The sequence below is a fragment of the Ursus maritimus genome, unplaced genomic scaffold (genome assembly GCF_017311325.1).
Source record: "Ursus maritimus isolate PB19 unplaced genomic scaffold, ASM1731132v1 scaffold_11, whole genome shotgun sequence".
Lineage (NCBI taxonomy): Eukaryota > Metazoa > Chordata > Mammalia > Carnivora > Ursidae > Ursus > Ursus maritimus.
The window spans coordinates 10,073,304-10,091,136 of record NW_024423453.1 but is presented as its reverse complement, the minus strand read 5'-3'; positions in this window follow the sequence as shown (position 1 = coordinate 10,091,136).

Genomic DNA, 17,833 nt, shown 5'->3' with positions numbered 1-17,833 from the left:
TTCATTTCTCCCCACTTTAGTACCTAACTCCATGATCTCTCATATTCAGTAAATGCTTGCTTTTTTTTGGTTCCCCCGTAATCAAAATGAGGAAGAAGGCTCAATGAAACTTGGTGGTTCTGAGATTAAGGGTGAGATTGGGGAGAAAATGGCTAAAATGACAACAGAATGTTTTAGTCTTTTGTAAGCAGTGGGCTAGGGGGATTCGTCCACCACCAAGCTCAAGATACTTTATTAAATTGTGCTTAATATTGCATGTACTCAGGGGACCTGGGTGGCTCAGTCAGTTAAGTTTCTGCCTTTGGCTCAGGTCATGATCCCAGGGTCCCGGATTGAGCCCTGCATCGGGCTCCCGGCTTAGCAAGGAGGCTGCTTCTCCCTCTCCTCCCTGCTCATGCTCTCTCTCACTATCTCTGTGTCTCTGTGTCTCTCAAATAAATAATAAATAAAATCTTTAAAAAATATATAGCATGTACTCATTCATTAAACAATTACCAGCTCTTTAATATGTTCTGGACCTGGTGTGTGTGTATATATATGTGTATACACACATGTTTTGAAGAATAGAAGTTAAAGAGGAATGATGATAAGGGGATGGAAATAAAATCTCCAAGGCAAATTTAGTCAAATTGTGGAGAAATCAGCCACATAAATAATTAAAATATATATGAAAACAATGAAACAGGAATAGGTAAGGGAGCATAATAAAGGGTCAAATGAACAAAATCGTCATGGGCCCATTGGAATGCAAGGGCATATTGTAGGAATTTGAGAATGGCATTGAGTAACTGTTGCCCAAAGGTTTTTTGTTTGTTTTGTTTTGGTTTTTTTATGAATACCTAATGTGGCAGAAGTCTGCAAGATTAGAACTGTGATCCCTCTATGTGAGAAGGGATCTACATGAAATCAAGAAAATTACAGAACACCGAGCCTTATCAAATAAGGGTACAAAACCTGTCATCAACGATTGCTAAGCAAACCAACCTATTACAGAAAAACAGCATTTTTTAATGTCAAAAGATTTGAGTGACTTCAGGAGGAAAATAAAGCAGAAATATTTAATACTATCTGCTCATCCTTTCAAAAATGACCATGGGTGTTCATAAGATAACTGAGTAATCGTTCCATGGGTTGTTGATTTCAGATAAGAAATACTAAAAATCAGTACTATTAAGTGTTTAACATGTGTCATGTATTACACCATTTGCTCCTGACAATTCTGTGAGATACATAAGTCAACATCATCCTCATGTTACAGATAAGGCAGTTGACGTGTTTGAGTAACATTTCTGCATTCCTGAAGTCTGACTCCAGAGTTTTAACTTTTGTTTTGTACTTTATACCATCTGTTTGGAAACAGGATACACCTCATAAAGATAAGCTGACAGTTCTATTAAACATGATTCTTTAGTGATTGGTGCTACTAATCATCTCCTTTGACATCTTAATACATTTTCTAAAGGAGAACATATACTATGAAATCCTCAAGTTTGAAAGTAATCTAGTCTTCTGATATCTAGTGATAAAATAAGAACAAAGGTAAGTAATTTTTTTTTATCATTATAACCAAGGAGCTGATTCTCAAACAGTATCACACAGAAACACGGACTAGATTCTACTAGGTTATGACAGGTGCATGAAGATGCAGAACAAAGGAGGGGCAAATAGAGAGGAAAGCAAGCTGTGTAGTGAGAAAGTAGGATAGAAAGGGACTAGCAGAGGGTTTCTTTGTGTGTGAGTGTCTGTGTGAGGTGGTTTTGTTTGTTTGTTTGTATTGTTTTGTTTTTTTCCCTGCTCCTGAGTTTTGCTGGAAAACTTTGGTGAGAGAAAGTAATGCTTAAAGATAAATTTTCTGTGGAATATGTTGTGTGCTACTTTAAAGATACCTACAATAAAGATCTACAGAATTCCTCAGGGCTCTTAGAGTAGTCCTTGTAATTCAATAATTTTAAAATTTGACACCTTGGAGATTAGCCATTATTGTGACTAGTTATATCTAGATTAAATCTAGATATCTATCTATTTATCTGTCTACCTACCTACCTGTCTCTCTCAAGAAAGAGATATTATTTAGGGCATATACAAAAATATTTTATGTGGGAGCAACTCTAATATAAAGTATTTATGAAATGAATGAACACACTTGTAAAATAAATTGAGTATTGAGCTCTAGATAACAGTATAAGAAAATATCTGAAAAAGCATTTTAAATTGTATGATAAGAAAATGGGCCTAAAACTCAGCATCAATCTTAAAGGCCAATGAAATGGTTTCTCAGAAAGGCATTAGAAACTCAACAGAAAATTATCCTCTAGTTTTATATAAAAAGCTGTGCGGTTATGATCACTATGCATCAGGAAGGATGTGATGGAACCACAAATGGGCAATGAAAATGAACCAATATATAAGGGAAGGAAGATTATATCAGGACATAGTAAAATGAAGAACTAATTTAAAATGAGGGATTAAAATGAGGGAGAAGGAGAACAGAATTTCAAAATTAAGGTTGTGAAGCCATGACCAAGGTAACCTCAGAATTATTCACCAATTTCCCAAATACAGGAAGAGGTCCTGTAGTGAGTGGCTATTGCTTAACTGGCCAGTCAACCATCTCCCCTTCTTCTAGTAGCAGAGCAAGCACCTTCTCTTTTTCCTTTGAGAGCAGTGTCCCTGCCACTCAATTATCAGTTCATGCTATTAGTTTGGGAAAGACAAGGGACTGGCTCAGGCTTGATTCTTCACAGAAAACTTCATCCAATTCAATCTGAACCATTGGAAGTTGATGATGAGAAATTGCTCGAACTATTGTGAAAGGTAAATTCACTTTCACTGAGATGGTTAAATTAACAAAATATATTTTAGTAATTTTTTGGAAGATAGCCTGCTTTAGATTGAAGCCATCAAAAGAGAGTATCAAATTGGGTGATAGGGAGAGAAAGAGTGAGCTGGTGAATTCAGCTGATAAGAGCCAGGTCTATCTCAGGGATTTTTAGGTATATGAGCCAATAAATTATCTTTTTTATGCTTAAAATAGTTATAGGTAATTTTGTTTTACTTCTAACAAAAAGAGTAAATGCATGCTTTGAAGTCCAAATGAGAATATTGGAAAAGCGTTGGTTCAAAACCTCCTTGGGAGCCTTCTGGGTGTAATCTGAAATCAGCCTCTGTACATGGGGGGCAAAGGGAGATCAATGAAAGAAGCAGACTACTCCAGAATGACAGGTGGCAATTTTAATAAACAAGGAAACTTACTGATGACACTTGTTTTGGGTACAAGATGAGTAAATCTCTGCACCTATACACCAGAATCTTAAAAGTTAATATAGAGGCCTTACCTGGATTCAGTCACATACCCAAGTCTGAATGGCTTCCACACCACATTTCTATCGCAAGGCTGTATCCTTTGAGCAGCTTCTGGAAGCAGAGAAGGCAAGTGGAACATACATTCCTAGTACAGGGTTGGGGGTGAGGAGTCTCCAATTGCTGGGGTACAGTTTATGGGTCACCTGGCAGTTATATCTTCTTCAAGACCTCCTCCAACACTCCAGCCCTAATAACCAGCTCTTCCAATCTCATATGCCCCCACCCACCCCATTCTGCAACAGGGTTTCACCAGCATGGAGGTGGCTCATTGGCAGCTATGTGGCTGCATTAGAGGCAGACATCACAGCAACAATGTAGGAAACACAAGTTAAGACAATAATTCCCCAAATAAGTGACAGCTTTTGCCACCAAGAGCTTCATGATTCAAACCAATGATTTATTAAGGCTCTTAGGTTGGGGGTTAGATCATCTAGGGCATTTACTATGCCCTCATGTGATTTAATAAAGATGACACATTAGCAGACTGATCAAGTATGAACACAGAACATTCTGTTTGGATAATGGCACAGGTGCCTCCTTGTGAAGCAGTAATAAAGTCCAGGGCTATCCTATTCTGGAGCACTGCTTTTTCTCATTAGAGATATTTTAGTGTTTATTGAGGACAAGTTTTGTTAGCTATCACTTAAGGTTTGCTGGGTGAACTTAGTAAGGGCTTCTATGTGTGCTATTATGTCCTCTAGGCCAATGGAGGAGACAAAGAGAGCAAGCAAATAATTGTATCAGTGGAAAACAGAATGCGCCCATCTGGTTGGTATTGAGAATAGAGAGGCTGACAATTGTTACTGTGGGTGGATTCTCCCTTCTACCAAAGGAAAACCCAGGTTGCAGTGGTCCAACCATGCAGGTCAAATCCATAGCCAAAGATTTGTGCCACAAAACCATTGGGTACCATTTGGGGCCAACAAATAAATACGTGGGCAATCAGACCAGTCAGTCCCAAGCCAGTCACTGTCCTTTAGTATGACAGAATGGCTACACAGTTCCAGTGACATCTATTCCATATTTCTGGTATGATTGGGTTGGTTCCGTTTAGAGTGAATTTTCTGTTTCCAACAAAAAGGATAAAATACGGGTTGTGCATAACCCAAGTAAGCCACATAAACCTATCCCAAATCTGAACATAACTATCCATGGCTCTAATAGTGATTATTGTTAGGACCCTTCCAGTCAGCAGTTTGATGGCCTGCTTTGTAGGGCTTTTTGGCAGAAAAATAATACCCATGCCCAATGTCAATGATAGTGTATGCCACAGGCTGGGTCTCCAGAACAATATTGGTAATATCAAATGAATTAAGAGTACTAGTCTTGGGGTGCCTGGGTGGCTTAGTCGGGTAAGCGTCTGCCTTCAACTCAGGTCATGATCTGAATCCTGGTATTGAGTCCCGCGTCGGGCTCCCTGCTCAGTGGAGAGTCTGTTTCTCTGCCCCTCCCCTGGCTCATGCTCGCTCGCTCTCTCTCTCAAATAAGTAAATAAAATCTTAAAACAAAACAAAAACAAAAAATAAAAGTACTAATCCTAGCTTGTTCTTTCTTAATGTACTGCTTTATGGCCTTCCAGTCCCCTCCCTGGAGTGGTGATACCCACCATGGCAATCCTGACAAGCTAGAGAGAAGCAGCTGCCCACATACCTAACGGTTGGATTCATTCCTTTGTTGGGAAAAAAAGTGGGCCCACTATAGAAAGGCATTTCCATCAGGTGCCCATACTATGCCTGGACACCATAGGAGCAGCAGAAGTCTAAGGTCAAAGAGACAGATCCTTAGTAGGAACTTGTATGAGGAAGTCTTCCCTTTCTGTAAGAATTAACACTTGTGGTTTGATCCTTAAATGTTAACGTGGCTGCAGCTTTAGGAATTTGACCAGATTGTGCATACCATACATGTTGACCAGGGGAGGCAGCACTGTCAGGCATAAGGAGGAGGCTGCGAGTGGTATATCCCAGACCAGGACTCCCACTTTTCTCCCCTCTTTCAATGAAGTGTATGCCATTCCAGGTATCATGTGCTTCAACAGGTCCAGTTTTCAGCAGAACAAAGGAAAGATTGAGTAGTTTCCCCTCTCCCAGGGGTATGAAATAACTCACCCAGTTTGGTGGGACACCTCATTGCAAATTGTGACACCTGCTTTTTCACAAGTGTCTGGATCTTAACCCTTGATATCATGTGCCCTTCTAGTTTTGCAAAATGGCACACTAAGTTCTCTAATTTATTATCCTCTTCTCCCACCTTGTCTGCCAGCCCTGAAGGTAGTACTGTGTGGACAACCACATGTTCTTCTCTAATCTCAGCTCTTCTTCCAACTTTCTAATTTGAATTTCAGCCTCTAGTTGGGCATTGTTGTCCAAACTACCCACAATAAAGGCCAGCCCCCTCTGGCAACTATTTGTTTTACTTCCTAACCTAGGTATGCTATGTGCAGTGCTCAAACAAGTGCATTAAGACAGCTGGCATTTTCAGGGTATCCCTGTACTCAATGAAATGGTCCATAAGTACCTAACATACAGGTCACATCTCCCCATGTAGAGGTGGGTGGTCAACACGAAATTTCCTCCACAGAGAGCCCCTTTCCCAAAGCCCATTTCTTCAGTCTCCTGGCTGGCTTGCCAATTTCACATTCACAACATCCTTGGGAATCTCTTGGTGAAATCTGAAACCAGCCCCCATACACAGAGAACATGGAGAAACTAAAGAAAGAAGCCAGACTGTTCCAGATTGGTAGGTGGCAATTTTCATAAGCAAGGGTACTTACAGCACTTATCTTGTCTGGTGACAAGAAAAGTAGACCTCTACACCCCCATGACAGAATCTCAAAAGTTCATATAGAGGCCTTAAATTGGTTCAGTTACTTACCCAGCCAAGACAGTTTCTATACCACGTTTCTATCTCAAGGCTGTATCATTGGAGCAGCTTTGGGGAGTGGGGAAGGCAAGGACAACACACATTCCAAGGACAGGGGAGGGTTCCGGAGCCTCCAATTACCTGTGTCCAGCTTGAGGGTCAACTGGTTGTCACGTCTTCTTGGTGACCTCTTCCAACAAATAGAGAAAATATCTTGTAATTTTTTACATGTAATAGAGCAGGTGTAACATCTGTAAATACTATTCATGGGGAAAGATAAATGAATCTAAAAATTAGATTAATTTATTAATAACACAATTATATATAGTTCTGCATTTTCAAAGTCAAAATCTTAGTATAGTATCATGGAGAACAGTCATAACTACCACAGAATTCTTGTTAATAATGCATTTTTTTGTGAACTAACTGGTAGTGTGATTGTATTGTTTATTCCTCTGTTACATGAAAGTTGGTAAATTTTTTGTTATTTTTTCTTAATATGTAAAGAACTGAGATATTAATAATCTGCTCCTAAAAAAAAAGCATCCATAGGCTTAATAGAAAGCATAGGAGTGGATATATTATACTACTGGATAAAATTTTAATAATGTCTTCTTGAAATAAAATGTGTAACAAATCATGGATTATATCACAATAAGATCTAAGAATTTGGAGGATTTTTTAAAAGATTTTATTCATTTGAGACAGAGAGATAGAGAGCATGAGCAGGGGAGAGGCAGAGGGAGAGGGAGAAGCAGACTCCCCACTGAGCAGGGAGCCTGATGTGGGGCTCCATCCCAGGACCCGGAGATCATGACCTCAGCTGAAGGTAGATGTTTAACCATCTGAGCTGCAGGCACCCCTAGGAATTTGGAGGATTTTTAAAGGCTATCTAGGCCGTTCTCAAGCTTTTACAGTTTAATTAACAAATTAGCATATGGTACTAGAAATTTTCACATACTTTTTTCTGCATTAGGTAGCTCTTTCCATTGAATATATTTTAGTTGTATGGAAGCTATTTCTTGCATTGACATGAAATAATGTACCCTTTCAAAATCAAACTATAATTTCTCACTCTGTATTCTGAAACAATGCAGCCTATTTCAATCAAGCTATTATAGTTTCCTTTAAATGTCTCTAGTTCAAATATCCTTATTAAAACATTTCAATAGGATATTCTACTGTATTTGAGTTTATTAGAAATTAGTAGAGTTGGTTTATTAGTAATTAAGAGAAAAATTGGTAGAATATAGTGGAATATCCTATTAAAACGTCTCATTCATATATTTCAGTGACTTACTATGTGCCAAGTGCAGTGATTGGCAGGAGATACAGGAATATGCTAGGCAGAGAAAATGTCACCCCCCATAAATCATATTCTTTAGATGGAAAATATACAGATCTATAAAATATTATACATTTTTGTGACCATAAATAAACAAGATGATGAAAAGGTATTACCCTGGAAGGGAGAAACACTGGATACAGTGAATGATCAAAGCATTCATCTTTAGGAGTTGATATTTGAGTTGAGACCTGAATAATAAGAAAGGGTCATCATGAGAAGATCTGGGGGAAAACGCATTCCTGACAAAGCCACGCCAAGATCTCTAAACACATAATCACTAGGAGAAAACTGCTTTGCTTATACAGTGATTTCTAATCCTTTCTATTTTGATACAGTCTAGAACTTTTTCACCTGAAGTGTAAGTCTTAGAGATACATTTATTTTAAATTAATTTTTAATAAACTTAAGTACAGTAGAACTGTTATTTTCTGTGATTTGATGCCCTGGTTCTGTTAATGCATCCTGATATTACATTAGCCTTTTTATCAGTCAAATTACATTATTGATTCATATTAATGAAGCACCATTTTCAGTACAATTTTTAAAAATAATTTTTACCAGGTAATTAGTTTCATCAACATAGCTCTTTTTCCTTGCACTCTTGGGAATGACTAAAATAAGAAATTGGGACTTTTACAATAGAGTTATATTAATAGTTATAATTAACATCAAAAAACTTTAATTCAGTTGTTATTATATAAGTCTGGGCAAATCTTTCCATTCTCTGATTTTAATACGTGTTTGCCTGCAAGCTGACAATAAATGGAGATGGGTAGTCTTTCTATTTAGAATTCATAGACGTGTGCCTTTCTGAAATGACTCATTCATTGCAGTTTCTGTAATTGTTCTTTCTACACTGCTAGGATTCACCATGCTCCCTCCTTTAGCTGTATACAGATCTGTGTTGCTAGAACCCACCAGCTAGTTACTATAAAGCTTTCAGTAATTCTACAAAAGTGGAAAAAAAAAAAAAATATATATATATATATATATTTAATTTGGTAATCACGCTTTTATCTCTTTCTGGTTTATACCAGATATCTACAACTTCATCATTTTATCATCCCAGAGAGGGTTGTTTCTAATCTTCAAAGGACAAATTTCCTCTCTAACTAATCTACAAACTTATTCCTCTTTAGCACTTGCCATGCCTCTGTGTTTCTTTGTGAATAACTTTCTATGAATAATCTGCAGTAGAATTAAACATTAAGACTGACATCAACACTCCTCTTGAGATATTTTACAGAAAATAATTTATCTTCCAATATTTTCATTACTATTGCTTCTCGAAGGGCTCAGTTCTAACCCTCAGAAACTCGCATTCTACTTTGCCTTTGTAATTGCACATTCACTCAGCTATGTGCTGATGATTGAAAATGGGATGATTCCAGTTGAGAGTTTTCTCCAGAATTATTGGGACTGAGTCCAATTGCGTAAATCAATATTTTAATATTTCTACTTGAATGTGTCTCAAACATCTTAAAGGTAAACCTGAAATTGTAAATAATATTTGATGACCTACCAACTAACATATATTTTTATTTCTTTGTTTGTTTGTTGCATTTAACAAAAACTTACATAGAATTTACTACAGACTGGGCTCTGGATGGCTGCAGCTTTCACTTCAGATTTCTGCCTATTCATCCTCATTCCCCACTACCTCATGTCCTGGGAAATGAATTTTTTAGAAAAGAGGATGAAAGGAAAGAAGACAAGAAAAAGCACAAAGAATAGTTTAGGACATTCCCAAAGTCCTCTTTTTATATAAAAAGCATCTTTATCTGTTTTTATTTTCCTTTTTTCTTGCATATTACTACAATTTTTACCATTCTAATAGTGTCCTTCATTATGCATTCTAGGTTGTGTATATCTCCTACTAAAAAGTTGAAGCCAAAGTAATAGTTACAAAAAGAACTTTAAAAAGTGATCTGTTATTTATTTTTATTTGGTTACAAACAGAATAAAATCCCTGGGTTGGGAATGAGGGTGACATCTAACTACTGAGAGAAGTTCTAACCTTTCCCTTTTTGTAGGCTCTATATTTTAACATAACTTAATGATAGCTATTGCTGCATTTATTTACATAATCTTGTATTTCAGTAATTTGTTTTGGTTAAGTGTACAACTTTATTTTTAATTTTTTTACAACTTTATATTTATAACATATAAAATTATAATTTTAGAATTGGGCCATCATTTAGGCCAATGAGTTTTGGAACACTCATATTCATTGTATTGATGTTAGTTCCAGCTTTGTGGAAAATATGAATTCAATTAATGATTCAGTTTTTTCTTTTCTTTATTATATTGACATCTGCCACATATAAATATGCTAGGCGCAGTGCTAGGAACCCTACTCCATCAATGTCAGTGTTTCCTACTTAATGATGACCATCTAGAAGAAAACAATATATAATTTTCTGGCATGCTGTAGGTTAGATTCAGCACATAGTGTTTTACCTATTTCAAATTTAAATGTTACTTGATGACAAAAGACAGATACAGACATTGGGTTACAATTAAAAATTCTTTTAAATACCTCAAGTAAATAACAGTAGCAGAAATAGCTTTTTTTCTTAAACTATTTGGTGACTTGGTATTAGTCAGCCTTTTTTTTAATTGAGATATAATTGACTTAACATTGTATTAGTTTTAGTGTGCAACAATTTTTGTCCATAGCAGAGGCAACATCTTTGTAAGATTAATATTTCCAACCTTTTAATGTGTTTAGCTAAAAATTGGGATTTTATTTTTTATAAGACTGATTTATGAGATTTAAACCAAATTGCATTTATAATAAGGAAGTTGTTTTCTTTGTCTTCACATTAATTTTATGTTTTCTAGAATTACTTCTGTAAAATATGTAGTTTATGTAGAAGACAACATGACACTCTGCTCAACTCAGTAAATCACTCGTCTTAAAAGTGGGGCGCCTGGGTGGCTCAGTTGTTAAGCATCTGCCTTCGGCTCAGGGCGTGATCCTGGGGTTCTGGGATCGAGCCCCACATCAGGCTCCTCCACTGAGAGCCTGCTTCTTCCTCTCCCACTCCCCCTGCTTGTGTTCCCTCTCTCGCTGGCTGTCTCTCTCTGTCAAATAAATAAATTAAATCTTTAAAAAAAAAAAAGAAAGGAAGAAAAAAGTGATTCAATGGTGTAGAATGGAGGTTGCATGTTCCTTTCTTATGATAAATTTTGACTTTCGTGTCACTCTGTACTTGAATGTAGGGTAAAATAAGCTTATAAATTGTGACAGAATTATATTAACATAAGGGAGGAAGAGATTGTGGCCAAATGTCAGAGAACTGGAATGAATTTTCAAATAGAAAAACCAAGGTGTATTATATTGGTAAAAAAGATGAATCACTCAAACCTAATAAGAAAAAATCAAATATTAAGTGAATGAAAAATGAGTGAAATAATAAATAGAATCATAATAAATCAAGAATTAAAAAATTAGAAGGACATTTAAATGTTGCATAGTTCAACTACCTACATAATAACTAAAGGTCTTTATATAACATCCTCATTATCATTATGTGAGCCTCTGTTAGGGAGTATATTCAAATTTTGACTGCTTTATTGAAAATGTTTGCATCCATTAGTCCTTTCACATTTACTGATTTTTCTCCTGTTGGCCTAACTCATATCATTGGAGGTCCTACTAAATTACTCTCATTCTTCATTCATAGAATGGATCAGCAACCATTTAAAAGAAATCTTTGTGTTGTTTTATTCAGTACAATACATGCCAGTTCATTCAGATGTTTCATATGTTGTTTCTAAGGTTAAGTCTGTTCACGATAATAGTAAGTCTTCCCAGCTTCTACTCTATCTTTCTCATTTTAAAATAAAAAATAATCATACCTATATAATCTGAAGAATGTATAATGGAAACCTGATTGTTACCTATTTAGTTCTAAATACCATGTTTCTTTTAATGAATGTGAAGAATTTTACTGTTTTTGTTGTCATATCATAGATTGTCTCAAATGTTCATAATGTTAGTAATCATGAAAGGGTAATCATTTTTTAAATTATTTTAACTTCTCACAATTTTAGCCTCAACCAAATTTATCAACTATACAGTTCTAGTTAGATAGTTTGTTTTGCAATCCAATATGCTCTATATAATTTAATTATTCAGTAATGAAATCCCATATCCCCATTTCATAGGACAGAAAGATTATGATAAAGGCTTATTGGATGACCTGATCTTTGAAGATAAAACATTACAATTGTGTTGATGAATGGTCATATATTTTATAGTTTTGATTTAAGTTCCCGTTAGTTAACATACAGTGTAGTGTTAATTTCAGGTATACAATATAGTGATTCAACCCTTCCATAAAACACCCAGCGCTCATCACAAGTGCACTCCTTAATCCCCATCACCTTTTCACCCATCCCCTTACCTCTGGTAACCATCTCTTCATTCTCTATAGTTAAGAATCTATTTCTTGATTTGTCTCTCTCTCTCTTTCTCTCTCTCTTTTTTCTCTTTCCTTGTTTGTTTTGTTTCTTAAATTCCACATTTGAGTGGAATGAGATTGGAAACAGGCTTGATACAATGAACAGCAGGCTGGAAGAAACAGAGGAATGAATTAGTGACCTAGAAGAAAAATAATCAAAATACTGAAGCTGAAAGAAAGACAGAAGAATAATGCAACACAAGAATGGACTCAGGGAACTCAGCAACTCCATCAAATATAATAACATTCATATTATAGGAGTCCCAGAAGGAGAGAGAGAAAGGGGGCAGAAAATTTATTTCAAGAAATAATAGCATAAAACTTTTCTAATCTGGGAAAGGAAGAAAGCATCCAGATCCAGGAGACACAGAAAACTTCCATCAAAATCAACCAAAATAGGCCAGTGCCAAGACATATTATAATTAAATTTGCAAAATATAGTGATAAAGAGAAAATCTGAAAAGGAGCAAGACAAAAGAAGTCCTTAACTTATGAGGGAAAACCCATAACGTTAGCTGGAGATTTCTCAATAGACACTTAGCAAGCCAGAAGGGAGTGGCATGATATATTCCAAGTCCTGAACAGCAAAAATCTACAGTCAAGAATACTCTATCCAGCAAAGCTATCTTCAAAATAGAAAGAGGAAGAGTTTTCCAAACAAAAACGAAGGGAGTTTGTGACCACTAAACCAGTGCTGTAAGAAATGTTAAAGGGGACTCTTTGAGTGGAAAGGAGAGACCAAACGTGACAATGGCAAGCAAAGATCAGAGAAAATCTCCAAAAACAATGACAAAGCAAGTAATAAAATCACAATAAATATATATCTATTAATAATTACTTCTAATGTAAATGGACTAAATGCTCCAATCAAAAGACATAGGGTGTCAGAATACATAAAAAACAAGCAAACAAACAAAAAACCCATCTGTATGTTGCGTACAGGACACTCATTTTAAATCTAAAGACACCTGCAGATTGAAAGTGAGGGGATGGAGAAACATTTATCATGCAAATGAATGTCAAAATAAAGCTGAAGTAGCAATACTTGTATCAGACAAAGTAGACTTTAAAACAAAGACTATAAAAAGAGACAAGAGCATTATATAATCAATCATAAAGGGGAAAATCCAACAAGAAGATATAACAATTGTAAATATTTATACACCCAACATAAAATAATTAATTGATAACACAATGCTAGTAGGGGACTTACACCCCACCTACATCAATGTAAACAGAAATGGCTTTGAATGACACACTGGACCAGATGAATTTAACAGATATGTTCAGCACATTCCTTCCCAAAACAGCACAATACACATTCTTTTCAACTGCACATGGAACATTCTCCAGAATAAAATAAACATATTAGGTCACAAAACAGGCCTCAACAAATACAAAAGACTGAAGTCATACCAAGCACCTTTTCTCACCACAACACTTTGAAACTAGAAGTCACCCACAAGAAAAAATTTGGAAAGACCACGAATACATGGAGGTTAAACTACATTCTACTAAACAATGAATTGTCATATTAATCCATTTTCTTTATACGTATGACTCAAAGTAAAGAAGAGGGAGAATAGATAAATTTCATGTCATTTGTACAGAGTGTGACCTTTAACTTGCTGATACATCTGCTGAACTCAAGCCTGATATATGGTCTTGTCACTGAGAATACCCATGATCTTCCTCTAGAGTCCTCAAAAGGTAACTTCTAGCAAACTATATCTCTTTTGGCTAAAATATAATTGGCTAAAATATAATCAGAAACATAGACATAAACATAATAGCAATAAGCATAATAATGATACCAATAACAAGTACTCTCTTCATTTGGTTGTGTAGAGTGCCTGACTCAGTTTTCTACTGTATTGTATTATTTTATCTTAAATTTCTTTCTTTGAAATAAAAAAAAATATCTTACACACTTTCTAGTTAACATCGTGTAGACATATTACTTTCAAAAAATTATTGTCCTTTAAACTTCATAGTTTTCCTAAACATTATAAGGCTTCCCTGAATTATTAATTTCAAAATGTCCTAGGTACTTGTTCTATGTATTACAGCCCTTGTTAATATTTAATACTAGATTTATGTAGTAGTAAAGGAATTAGGACAAAAAGCATCAACTATTCCAGGCAAGGCATGGACTGTCTTGAAGTTACCATAACTAGAATCTTTCTCAGCTATTAAATAATAAAAAATGATGTTCTTAGTATATCCAGAGGTAATCTGACTTTAGAATGCTACTTTCACTAACCAAACTCACAAGGTGCTGATAGATAAGATACACCATTAATTTATTTTTATACTGAAGAATATTAATACCAAGGTATTATGAAGTTAAAAAAATAGCTTGAAATAAGTACTTAGCTAGGCATTACCAGAATATAACTAATATAAGACCCGTAACTTTTTCAATTTTATCGTTACACATCTGAGGCAAGATTTGTGTCATACTAACACAATCCTGTGCATGCAAATTCATAGAATCTGAGAAAGTTGAATTCCTATTTATTTACCATAGGGAATATTTAAGAATTTATTTTCAGTTAGAAAAAGGTTGTTCTGTATTTCTATTTAATCTTCAACTAATTTTTGAAAAACTTATTACAGTTTGCTCTGGAATATTTTGAAGGCCTTTACATTTGTGTATGGTGGTGTTCAGTTGTGTTCATCACATATGCAGAGCATCTTTGTAATATCCTAAAATTATGATTCCCAGTTGGACATGTGGAGTATGTAGGGAGTAACAGCATAATCACCTAGGAATACTTAAAAGTATGCATATTCCTTATTCCCAGATTGCAATATGTGAGAATATAATAATCCCTGGGGTCACAGAAGATATGCATTTATTTTGGGAAATCATTCACAGATTATTCCAGTTCTCTCTTTTCTCTCCAGTGGAAAACCAGTTACTTTGACTGAATTACAGAGCCTGAATGTCCACAAACTACATCATTTGTTCATTGCAGAGAAAGAAAAGAGTAGAAGAGAAAGGAAAGGAGGGAATGAGAAAGGGGGAGAGGGAAAAGAAGAGGGGAAGGAAGGGTTGATAGAAGGAAGAAAACAGAAAGAAGGTGTAAATTAAAGCAAGCAACTTGTTCTTACAACTTTAAAGTATTCAGCCATCAATAAAAATAAATTTTGTACAGAGATATTGAAAAAGAGAAGAATTTAAAATAATTCCATACAATATATCTTACCTTTATTAAGTGTATCTGAATTTTTCAGATAATCACTGGAAGATTTATTTAATGTAAATCTCTTCCTTTATATCACAAAGCATATTAACATGACAGCTCTAGGTAAAAAGGAAAAGGGGCATTTTAGTTTCCTGGAAATCAGCTTATACTTGGTATGATAAAAACAGCTAAAAATGCACAAACTCTATTATTTCTTAAACAGAGATATATATTTTTCAGAAAGCTAAAAATAATAGAAACAACCATGAATCTTTATTTTGCCTATTTAGACTCTGTATATCTCTATGACATAGTGTCCTTAAATAAAATAAAAATTATTTTGTGAATAGTACGTTAGCAAACTGGAAGCCCCTGTGATGTTAATGGTTCTATCAGAACTTAAAGTGTTAAAAGTATTTCTGATTTTAACAACATCAATGTACAGTTAATAGAACTCTGCACATCTAAATATATATCCAAAACAACTTCCAGCTTGAAATTCAGGTATCACCTGTATTAGTTTAGGATTTACATTGTTAATGTTTAATTTGGCATTTGCAGTAGGGATGTGCTGAGCTTTTTGGTATATATTTAGTTAAAGGAGTCAGCAAACCACAGACAGACACCTATCTTCTGGCTGTATTTCTGTCTTTATGTCAGATAAAATTTTCTCATATCAAATTAAGACCAAAAATAGATAATGCATTTTAAAAGTTAAGATGTGTGTTTTTTTAGTCGTTATAATGTTATGTGTTAACATATAACATATGCTATATGGTTTTTTGTTGTTATTTAATGTTACCTTTATTATATATTAAAACCGTGATAATATCCCAGCAATAAATATTTAAAAGATAATTTTACTTAGGCATAAACAGAGCTATAAATTATTTTTCCCAAGTAGTTTGGTATAATAGTGATAATGACCACAACGAATGTAAAATGAGGAAAGGAAGCACTACTTTCATAAATTCACAATTAGTTCAAGCATAAGAATGAACTTTTGATTTATATTAAGTTTTCATTTTTTTGAAATCTAAAATATTTGTTTGAGATCTGTCTTCCATACTCAGTGTAGAATGTGTGTTGCTTAAGTAATCTTTCTGATGAATTTTAAGCTGAAATAAACATAGCAGAGACTATACATGTTTTCCACTGAAAAGAATAAAAAATAATGACCATTAAAACTTAAAAGAGAATGGCAATAATAGACATCTCCAATGTAAAGGAACAAGAAACAGAGTCATTTAATATAATTTAATATAAAATTTACTTGAAATTTAGCCCAACGTATCATGTTATGTTCTACAAATGTTTATGCTGTTTGTAAATTTTCAATTATTTCTACCAGAGCATGTTATTATATAGCCCCATATCTCATATAATAAAAACATATTCAAGTGAAATGAATGATTTATTTGCAAAAAATTGGGCCGTACCAAGAAAAGGTGTACATTAAGTAGAAGAACATATTGAAATCTGCATGTAAGAAATGAAAGAGTGTATTTCTAATCCATCATTGAACTGACTATGATGAAATTATAAAGGTTTTCTTTTCTTTTGTTTTGTTTTTCCCCCTAATTTTTTGGGTCCAGGGAGTTTACTACTGAGGGAAGGATGAGAGAATTTAAGAAATAATTCATCCTTTAATTTTTATACTGAATAGCAACTTTTATCAATCCTTTTAATGCATGCTGCAGTCATTTCATTGATTTAAATAGATGGCTTATGTTTACTAGCTTCAAATATAAGAGATACACTGATTTTTAAAAACATTCAGGAAGAAAAGTTTGTATATACATATACATATATATGTCTATATTTACATAAATACATCTACATACATAAATATGTATATATATATATATTTAAAGATTTATTTATTTGAGAGAGAGAGAGAGTGTGTGATTGTGGAGGGAGGGGCAGAGGAAGAGAATCGTCAAGTAGACTCCCTGCTGAACGCCAACCCCAATGCGGGGCTTGGTCCCAGGACCTGTGAGATCATGACCTGAGCAGAAACCAAAAGTCAGTTGCACAGTCTACTGAGCCACCCAGGTGCCCCAGGAAGAAAAGTATATTTTAATCAAAACTGATGGATGGAACTTTCAAAATATTTTGTCAAAGAGTGTCATGGATAGGAGCCTGGACTTGGAAGCCAGACTCTCTGGTTCAAATCCGTGCAACATCCCTTGCCAAGGGATGATTAAGGAAGTTCACCTAATTTCTCTGCTTGTTTCTCTATCAGTAAATATTGTGTTGAAAATGAAAGCAGTTCATAAATGAAGAGTGTCTGGCACATAGCATGTTCTCAGTAAGTGCTCATTCCTGAGAAAAGCAAAAGTATGCCTATGCTTGTATGTATGTGTGCCTATGTGTATCTGTGTATCTCTGTATATATGTCTAGTAAGAAGAGTTGGTGAGGGACAAATATCCTAGAATACTGTTCCCATTTTGCCAATGTATGAGCAAATATTAATTATCTAATCATTCAAATTGGGAGGGGTGATTCTTTTCAAATGCAAAAACCCAGGAACTGTGATTTAACTTCTGAACACTGTTATATACCCATTACATAAGTATGAATGCCCTGCCATTTTTTTTCC